Genomic DNA, 10396 nt, shown 5'->3' on the forward strand with positions numbered 1-10396 from the left:
GCTCGAATGTTGGTAACGGTCACGCTCGAATGTTGGTAACGGTCACGCTCGAATGTTGGTAACGGTCACGCTCGAATGTTGGTAACGGTCACGCTCAAATGGTGCTATTTACGTGCCACCGGCACGAAAGCCAGGCAACTGGTGCTCTAGCAACGATCACACTCGGACAGTGCTCTTAATGAGTTACTGGTACTGGTGCCATCTCAATTTCGCTTTCACTTGCCCCAACAGGTCTTCGCAAGCCGAGTTTAGTTTTCAATGAAGACGTTGGCATGGGTGCCAGTCTACAAATTTAGTTCGATTTCGATTTCACTTGCTTCAACAGGTTTTCGCAAGCGGAGTTTAGTATCCAAAGAAGGAATGTTACGCATAAGTGGGCTGGTTAGATTCCTGGGAATAAATAAACCTTATTTGGAAAATTTAAAGGGTTAGCAACAAGAAGAGTATCAGGTCCCACAGAACACTGCCTCTATATTCAGAAGCAGTGGCATCACCACAACCACTGCTGCTACTACTACAACAACTTTTTTGTCCTAGACTTTATCTCACTTCAATGTAATGTCTACACATTCATACACATAGATGCAACCAACACGTTCCTCTGATTGAAACGTCATACTACCATTTAGTATTCAAGACCTACCCATCATCAACCAGGGCCCTAGGTCTCTAAGGCCCTGTTCCATATCTTGTTAGGTGAAAAATCTCGTGATAGGATGGATGGTATGGGAGGGTAGAGGATCAGAAATCAGGACACAAAAGGCTGGCCCAGACAATAATTATGTCTCTTAAGGCCATCCATACTTATTACTAACGAGATGACACTCATTACTAGAACTCTGACAGCTAATATTGATTGACCCTTTAACATTCAGATTACTCCATCAAATGTAATGCTTATTTATTCATATAGTTTTCAATTAATCATGCATTATCTCATAGCTTCAAAATTCTTGATGATGTGATTGTTTATTTTTAGAATGACTTTGTAAGGTAGGTCAAAGAGGCTGGATCTGGTCAGCTTGAATACAAAATAAATAGAATATTTGTGCCAGATATGGCCAGATTAAATGCTAAATGACCAAGGAGGTGTTGCAGTATATTAGCAGCGAATAGAATCTTTCCCTATAACAAGACCAAAAAACTTGCAGAGATAAGGAGATCCTTCTACAGTTGTCAAGAAAACTTCTTTAATCCTTTAGCATTCAGACTACTCTCTCAAATGTAATGTTTATTTATTCAATGAAAAAATTCGGTGAAATCTGTGAAGGTAGAGTCAGGAGATCAAGTGGTAATCTGGGTGGAATGCTGGTATATGGATGAGGAGAAGTGCTGAAAGTTCGAGAAGAGGTTCAGATATGCAAGTCCAAAGAGTAGGCAGTTCAGTCAGGATCAAACTATTTATTTGTTCACATTGTTTTAAATTAACAAGATCTTGATGTTGTGATAGTTTATTTTTCAGAATGACTTTGTAGGGTAGGTGTGAGAGGCTGGATCTGACCAGTGTTAACATAAAACAGCTAGAATATTTGAGCTGGATATGGCCAGTTAAAATGCTAAAGGGTTGTAGAGACATCATCATCATCGTTTAACGTCTGCTTTCCATGCTAGCATGAGTTGGATGATTTGACTGAGGACTGGTGAACCAGATGACTACACCAGGCTCCAATCTGATTTCTCATGGTTTCTACAGCTGGATGCCCTTCCTAACGCCAACCACTCCGAGAGTGTAGTGGGTGCCTTTATGTGCCATGGGCACCAAGGCCAGTCAGGAGGTACAGGCAACGGCCACGCTCAAAATGGTGTATTTTACGTGCCACCTGCACAGGAGCCAGTCCAGCGGCACTGGCAAAGACTTCACTCGAATGACTTTTCACATGCCAGGGAGGCAACGCTGGTAACGATTATGGTCCAATGGTGCTATTTACATGCCACCGGCATGGAAGCCAGACAGCTGGTGCTCCGGCAACGATCACGCTCGGACGGTGCTCTTAGTGCTCCACTGGTACAGGTGCACTCTCGGATTCAGCCTCTCACATGACGTTGCAATATATTAGTCATAAAGAATTTTTCTCTATAACAAGGAAACCAAAAGACTTGTAGAAATAAGAAAATCCATCCACAGTCATCAAGAAAGCTTCTTTAACCCTTTAGCACTCGGATTACTCTGTCAAATGAAATTTCTTATTTATTCAAAATGTTCAGAATTAATCATGCATAATCTTGTAGCTTTGAGATTTTGATGATGTGACTGTTTATTTTTAAAACATTATAGGGTAGGTGTGAGAGGCCAGATCTGGCCTGTTTGAACATAAAATAGATAGAATATTTGGGTCAGGTGTGGGCTGTGTTTAAATTCTAAAGAGTGAATAATACTGATTGGTAAGACAAATTGCTAAACAATCTTGTTTGATTAAGCAATAATGGTGACTGTTAAAACTAACTGCTGTACTAATAATCCCAACTGATGACTAATCACTGAAGTAATAATCCTGATTGATTAAGCAATAACATCACTACGACTAATTACTGATATAATAATCCTAATTGATTAATAACAGTGGTTTCGAATTTTGGCACAAGGCCAACAGTTTTGGGGAAGGGTAAGTTGATTACATTGACCCCTGAGTTCAACTGGTATTTATTTCACTGACCCCAAAAGGATGAAAGGTAAAGTTGACCCCAGCAGAATTTGAACTCAGAACATAAAGACAGACGAAATGCCACTAAGCATTTTGGCCAGCATTATTCTGCCAGCTCACTGCCTTAAACTGATTAATAGTGGCCGTTGCCAGTACCGCCTGACTGGCTCCTGTAGGATTTTCGAGCGAGATCGTTGCCAGTGCCCCTGGACTGGCTTGTGCGGGTGGCACATAAAAGACACCATTTCGAGCGTGGCCGTTTTCGTGCGGGTGACACGTAAAAGCACCCACTACACTCTCTGAGTGGTTGGCGTTAGGAAGGGCATCCAGCTGTAGAAACTCTGCCAAATCAGACTGGAGCCTGGTGTTGCCATCCGGTTTCACCAGTCCTCAGTCAAATCGTCCAACCCATGCTAGCATGGAAAGCGGACGTTAAACGATGATGATGATGATGATGATGATGATTGTTAAGACTACTAATCAATGAAGTAATAATCTTGATTGATTACACGATACTACTGATTGCTAAGACTAATTAAAGAAGTAATAATATTAATTCTTAAGACAGATTGTTGAAACAACACCATTTATTGCTGTAGTAGGTATCCATTGAAGGCACATGACTCAGTGGTTAGAGCGTCGAGCTTACGATCGTGAGGTTGTGAGTTCGAATCTCGGACCGGGCTGCATGTTGTGTTCTTGAGCAAGACACTTTATTTCACGTTGCTCCAGTTCACTCAGCTGTAGAAATGAGTTGCGACGTCACAGGTGCCAAGCTGTATCGGCCCCTTTGCCTTTCCCTTGGATAACACTGGTGGCGTGGTGAGGGGAGACCGGTATGCATGGGTGACTGCTGGTCTTCCATAAACAACCTGGCCCAGACTTGTGCCTTGGAGGGTAACTTTCTAGGTGCAATCCCATGGTCAGTCATGACTGAAGGGGGTCTCAGCAGGCATCCGTTGGTCCCAATAGACAATGGATCTGCATCCAAAGAAATTGTGTCAGCTGCTGATGATGGTGCAGCACCTGTTGTGACAGTAGAGGCTCACACAGGAGTGGTAGTCACGCATATAGTGACTGCATTTGAAGGAGCTCTGTACCGGTGCTACTGGTTTTTACTTTCAATGGGTATACTGGGCTTCAGATATTTGTACCCCAGTGTCACTTTGATGGCATGTATTGCTCTCTCACTCAGTAATAATAATAATAATAATAATAATAATATTTTCTACTATAGGCACAAGGCCAGAAATTTGGGGGAGAAGGGGTAAATCAATTACATCGACTCCAGTACTTGACAGGTACTTAATTCATCGACCCCCACCCCCACCCAAGCATGAAAGACAAAGTCGACCTCGGCAGAATTTGAACTCAGAATGTAAAGATGGATGATATTCTACTAAGCATTTTGTCCAGTGTGTTAATGATTCTGCCAGATTGCCACCTTAAATAATAATAATAATTTTTTCTAATTTTGGCATAAGTCTAGCATTTTTTTTTTTTAAGGAACTGGAGTATCCCCTGTATTTGACTGATACTTATTTTGTCGAGCCCAAAAGATGAAAGGTGAAGTTGACCTCAAAGGAATTTGAACTCAGAAGATAAAGCCGAAAAAAATGCTGCTAAGCATTATGTCTTACATGCCAATGGTTCTGCAAGTTTACCATCTTAAGGTTTCAAATTTCGGCACAAGGCCAGCAACTTTTTAGGGGAAGGGTAAAGTTGATTACAGTAACCCCAGTGCTTAGCAGGTAATTATCTTATCAACCCTAAAAGATGAAAGCCAAAGTCAACATCATCATCGTTTAACGTCCGCTTTCCATGCTAGCATGAGTTGGACGATTTGACTGAGGACTGGTGAACCAGATGGCTACACCAGGCTCCAATCTGATTTGGCAGAGTTTCTACAGCTGGATGCCCTTCCTAATGCCAACCACTCCGAGAGTGTAGTGAGTGCTTTTACGTGCCACTGGCATGAAGGCCAGTCAGGCGGTACTGGCAATGGCCACGCTCAAAATGGTGTATTTTACCTGCCACTTGCACAGGAGCCAGTCCAGCGGTACTGGCAACAAACTCGCTCGAATGCCTTTTCATGTGCCAGGAAGGCGATGTTGGTAACGATCACGCTCAAATGGTGCTATTTACATGCCACTGGCACAGAAGCCAGACAGCTGGTGCTCTGGCAACGATCACGCTCGGATGGTGCTCTTAGTGATCTACTGGTACAGGTGCCATCACAATTTCGCATTCTTGGCAGAATTTGAACTCGGAATGTGAAGATGGAAGACATGCTACAAAGCATTTTGTCTGACATGATAATGATTCTGCCAGCTTGCCACTTTGACAACAATGATGATGATGATGATGATTATAATCCTTTCTACTACAAGCACAAAATTCGAAAATTGCAGAGGAGGAGGCAGGGGTGCAGTTGATGTAATCATCGACTGCAGTGTTTAACTGCTACTTATTTTAATGACCCCAAAAGGATGAAAAGCAAAGGTGAACTCAGCAGAATTTGAACTCACAAAGTAAAACCAGAAGAAATGCTGCAAACCACTCTGTCCAGTGTGCTAACGATTCTGCCATCTCATTGCCTTTTTGATGATAATAATAACTGTAATTAATGATATGAATCTTCTAAAACCAACCTGAACTGTCGAAACACTTATCCACATTACTAATACACACACATACACATACATGTAAATAAGCATATAGGCATGGCTGTGTGGTAAGAAGCTTCCTTCCTTTTGGATTGTCTATTGGCCCGTCGAAGATACGACTCGGTCCTTATAGACAATCCATATTGGCCTCCGCAGGTGTATGCAGAGGTCATCAGTGAAAATGAAAAACGGATAGTGGAAGAAAGCTGTGACAAGGACAAGTTTGCCTCCACTGATCCGGGCCAGCCAGTGCAGGTTTTCCTGCAGGCAGCAGGATACTTGCTTGGTGGCCCGGATGAAGAAGATTAATTGAACATGTATTTTTATTGATTGTATTTATTGAACTTATTGAACAAAGTTTTCGAGGGGTTATCGGTCGGCGGGCGCCGGTGCCCTTCCCATTGATATTTCATCATTTATGTTATTACCTTCATTCCATTAATGTCTGTGTCCAGCCCGCAGCTACTTTATGTCCGTCTGTCCTTGTTTGTCCCCTCTTTGTAAGGCCTTAACCCTTTAGTGTTCAGATTACTCTGTTAAATGTAATACTTTTTCACTCAAATTGCTTTGAATTAATAATACATTATCTTATAGCTTTGAGGTTTCAATGATGTGATTGTTTATTTTTAGAATGACAATGTGGGTCAGGTGTGAGAGGCTAGATATTGCCAATTTGAATATAAAACATGTAGAATACCTGGGCCAGTAATGGCCGGTTTAAACACTAAAGGGTTAATGGCCAATAAAAATGAAATAAAGAAGCTTCCTTCCTAACCACATAATTCTGGGTTCAGTTCCACTGCGTGGCATCTTGGGCAAGTGTCTTCTACTATAGCCTCAGGCTGACCAAAGTCTTGTCAGTGGATTCGGTAGACAAAAATGGAAAGAAGTCCATCATATGTGTCTGTGTCTTTGTGATCTTCACCACTGCTTGACAAGCAGTGTTGGTGTGTTTACATCCTCATAACTTAACAGTCCAACAAAAGAGACTGATAGAATAAGTACCACACTTTCAAAAAATTAGTACTGAGGCCGATACATTCGGCTAATAATTCTTTAAAGTGGTGCTCCAGCATGACCGCTGTCAAATGACTGGAATAGGTAAAAGATAAAAAAGATGTATCTGTCTGTATATGTGTGTGTGTGTGTGTGTGTGTGTGTGTGCGTGCGTAAGTATAACGTGCACCAGTGCTTTGCCAGCATCCTTACACATGCAACAACAAAAGCAACAGCTATGCAGCAACAACAGCATTGCGCAGCTGGTCATGTGTCAATTGCGTAAACAACAGATGCAACTGTTTAACTGGCTCAACAAGAACAACAACTGAACTAAATGCACCTGACTTGCGGTTGTTACATGACTAAGTGGTGTTCTACAGTCGAACAGTTGCAGGTGCTCAGTAAAGCTAGGAGCGGGGGGTAGTAGTGGTGGGAGGACAGCTGCCAGTCTAAATACCCTCCCCCACCACCACCACCTCAGGTTGGGCTGTACCCTTAAATTTATTCAAGAGTGACCCCCTGCATTTTCTTCTCTTTTTTTTTAGCTGACAGGAAAAAAAGGTGAGGAGGGAAATGGAGCTTGTTTAATGTAAGCAGCCCATCACTAATGACCTAGTCTAGGTCATTGCCATGGAGACAATATGGTGGAGAAGGATACAGGAAGACCCAGTCTCTCTTTCTCATTCACACACGCGCGCGCGCATGCGTGTGCACAACTTCAATGGTTTCATGCTTTCTCTCTAAAGGCATGTAGTCCAGCGGTTAGAGTGCTGCACTCATGATCATAAGACCACGATTTCAATTCCTGAACTGGGCAGAGTGTTGTGTTCTTAAGCAAAAGCACTTCATGTCATCTTGTTCCTCTCCCACTCAGCTGTTAAAGAATTCCAATAATATCTGGAAAGTTAACCCTGCAAGGGATCAGCATCCTGTTTGGGGTCAGGGAGCATATAATAATACCAGTCACTTAAATGCTATGGAAACTGAATTAAGCCCCAGCTTTATGAATCCTGGGTCCCATAACAGATCTAAACTCCAAAGCCTAACTGCTGATGATTGGTGGAGAACAACAAAACACCAAAAACCCTATTGATGCTAAAACAACAGCTAAATCTTTCTCAATTCATCTCTCGTTTGTTTTAAATAAAGACCGATACATTGAACGACGGAGTGACTCATATAACTTGTTGCTGCACTAATATTTGTCAGTATTAATGATTCATCATCATCATCATCACCACTGCCATCATCAAGATAGAGGAAGCCTCATTGTAACCACCTGACCTGCTAGAAATAGCAGCAAAAGCTACCTCAAACCGCATGGTAATCTCCTATACGAGAATAAGGCCCATTAGGTCAGTGGATCTTTTATCTTTTTTACTCGTTTCAGTCATTTGACTGTGGCCATGCAGGGGCATTGTCCTAAAGTTGTTTTAGTCCAACAAATCAAGCCCAGGATTTATTGTTTTGTAAAACCAGGTACTTATCCTATTGGTCTCTTTGGTTGAACCGCTAAGTTACGGAAATGTAAACACACCATCACTGGTTGTCAAGCAGTGGTGGGAGACAAATACAGGCCCAAAGACACACACAGATATATACATTCATACATATATATACATATATATATATATATATATATATATGACAAACTTCTTTCAGTTTCCGTCTACCAAATCCTCTCACAAGGCTTTGGTTGGCCCAAGAATATAGTAGAAGACACTTGCCCAAGGTGCCACACAGTGGGACTGAAACCAGAACAATGTGGTTGGGAAGCAAGTGTCTAACCACACAGCCACACCATGTATTCCCTCTTCCCCTTATCTGTTTCATCTCCTAATTAAATTACATAATTAACTGAATAGTTATCTTATGTTAATTAAGTAATTATATATTTTACAGATCAGCCTTTCAAGGTTTTGAACACACTTCGCAGATTTCTTCACTGTTAGCTTTGTGGAAACCCCAAGGTTCTGTAGACAGACACTAGGGGTCGGTGGAACCCCAGAGGTATATGGGCCCCCAGAATAAGAACTACTACATTAGATGTCTGCGACTGTCCCCCACCACCACTTGACAACTGGTGTTACATGTGTGTGTGTGTGTTACTGTTTTCTTACCCAAATATTATATAATAGCTGTAAACAAGTGTCACCATCATACAGTGTCCATCATATCCAATCTTCCATGAAAACATGTCTGTTCATAAGGCTCCTGTGCAGGTGGCACGTAAAAAACACCATTTTGAGCGTGGCCGTTGCCAGAACCGCCTGACTGGCCCTCGTGCAGGTGGCATGTAAAAACACCCACTACACTCTCGGAGTGGTTGGCATTAGGAAGGGCATCCAGCTGTAGAAACTGCCAGATCAGATTGGAGCCTGGTGCAGCCATCTGGTTTGCTAGTCCTCAGTCAAATTGTCCAACTGATGCTAGCATGGAAGACGGACGTTAAACGATGATGATGATGATGATGATATATATATATATATATATATATAAGACAAGGTAGAAAATGCTAAAATAATTTTATCATGAAGAACATTTTAGTACCAGTTTCAGTCTTTGCGACTTTTTCAACTGAGAGTAAAGCATGAAAAACAATTAAATTGTGGAAAAATTTAATGAAATGTTTTTTAAAATATATTTCCATAGTTTTCAAATGCAAGGGACATTTTCCTTTTTTCTGTCTGTCTCTGTCTTTCTTTTTTACTTTTGTGAGTTCTAGCACCAGTTAGTAGTAGTTTGATAGAAATACTTGTCTTTGATTTATATAAACACACATACATATACACATATATATAAACACACAAATATATATAAGAGGAATAAGAGGGATTAAAAATCCACGCAACTATCAATAAAGCACAGTTTTAAATGAATTTGGTAAACTATATCCAACAATCAAATACTGATAAATGCAGGTAGAGAACACATCCAAGGTAATTCCTCATGTATTTTTGGAAATATTAACTTCAATGATATTTTCTATATCTAATATATGTTAATACAATTAAAACAATTGTCGGCTTTATAAGGGGAATTCTACAATAAAGATGTAATTTATTTTCTGTATGTGTTTTTGTTGCAAACAGGAAAAATAGAACTGAAAATATGAGTATATGTATATTTTTATTAATATTTAGCAGAAGTAACAGAGTGACTCAAGGTCCAAAAGTCTCATGTGTTGGTGCTCATCAAACTACTTACTCTCAGACCTTGCATAACTCTGTTACTTCTGCTACATCATCATCATCATCATCGTTTAACGTCCGCCTTCCATGCTAGCATGGGTTGGACGATTTGACTGAGGACTGGTGAAACCGGATGGCAACACCAGGCTCCAATCTAATTATATATATAATTCTATCTATCTATACACACATATACATATCTACACATGTATATATCTATACATATATATACACACACACACACACACACACACATATATATATATGTGTGTGGCCTGTGTGTTTTCTGTACTCTGTTTATCATTTTGTCCTTTTTTTTTTTGCAACGTCCTGTACCCAGATATGTATCTATATATACATGTAGATGAAGGTATGTACATACATGTACATATATATGCATATACTCATTATTTGTATACACATATATATATATACACACACACACACACACACATATATACACATATATATATATATATATCTACACACACACACACACACATTATATATATATTTATTAATTTTTGTTTTAATATTCAGCTATAATAAAGATAATTTTACATTAATATGATGGGTTACACTTTTTTTAGAGTACAAATTTACTATTCTCAAACAAGGATATATATATATATATATATATATATATATATTATTTTACATGTTGCAATCATTTTGACTGCAGCCATGCCTCAAAGGGTTTTAGTCGAAGAAATCGACCCAAGGACTTATTCTTTATAAGCCTAGTACTTATTCTATCGGTCTCTTATGCCGAACCACTAAGTTACAGGGACATAAACACACCAACATCAGTTGCCAAGCGCTGATGGGAGGACAAACACAAAGACACACACACACACATATATATATATATATATATATATATATATATATATATATA

General features: G+C 40.2%; 1 protein-coding gene across 1 annotated transcript in view; it reads right to left on the reverse strand.

Annotated features, from left to right (window-relative positions):
* The window catches only part of LOC106884328 (regulator of telomere elongation helicase 1), a 65537-nt gene that overhangs the window by 39798 nt on the left and 15343 nt on the right, over window positions 1-10396 (reverse strand). The window lies entirely within an intron of this gene.

This window comes from Octopus bimaculoides, chromosome 23 (assembly GCF_001194135.2).
Source record: "Octopus bimaculoides isolate UCB-OBI-ISO-001 chromosome 23, ASM119413v2, whole genome shotgun sequence".
Lineage (NCBI taxonomy): Eukaryota > Metazoa > Mollusca > Cephalopoda > Octopoda > Octopodidae > Octopus > Octopus bimaculoides.